Source organism: Rhinopithecus bieti, unplaced genomic scaffold (assembly GCF_001698545.2).
Source record: "Rhinopithecus bieti isolate Rb0 unplaced genomic scaffold, ASM169854v2 scaffold_3734, whole genome shotgun sequence".
Lineage (NCBI taxonomy): Eukaryota > Metazoa > Chordata > Mammalia > Primates > Cercopithecidae > Rhinopithecus > Rhinopithecus bieti.
In genome coordinates this window covers 2,784,643-2,784,940 of record NW_016804423.1, presented here as the reverse complement: position 1 = coordinate 2,784,940, position 298 = coordinate 2,784,643, and positions in this window count along the sequence as shown.

Genomic DNA, 298 nt, shown 5'->3' with positions numbered 1-298 from the left:
TTTTTTTTTTTTTTTTTTTTTTTTTTTTGTCTCAGTTGCTCTGAACCAGAGCTTCATGTTTGTCAATGGGTCTCTGGTCTCCTTACGAGAGGGAATTACTCCTTACACACCCCCCGGACCCCCACAAGTATGTTGTTCACAGTGAAGTCCGTCATCAGTGTAGGGAGTGGGACTGGGCCAGGGGCACTGGCTGAAATCCTGCTGCCACTAGAAATCAAGAGAAACAAGAGAAATAGAGAATGATGAGCAGCTGAAATATCTGCTGGGAAGATCTTTAAAATCCTCGGAAATGTCGAGA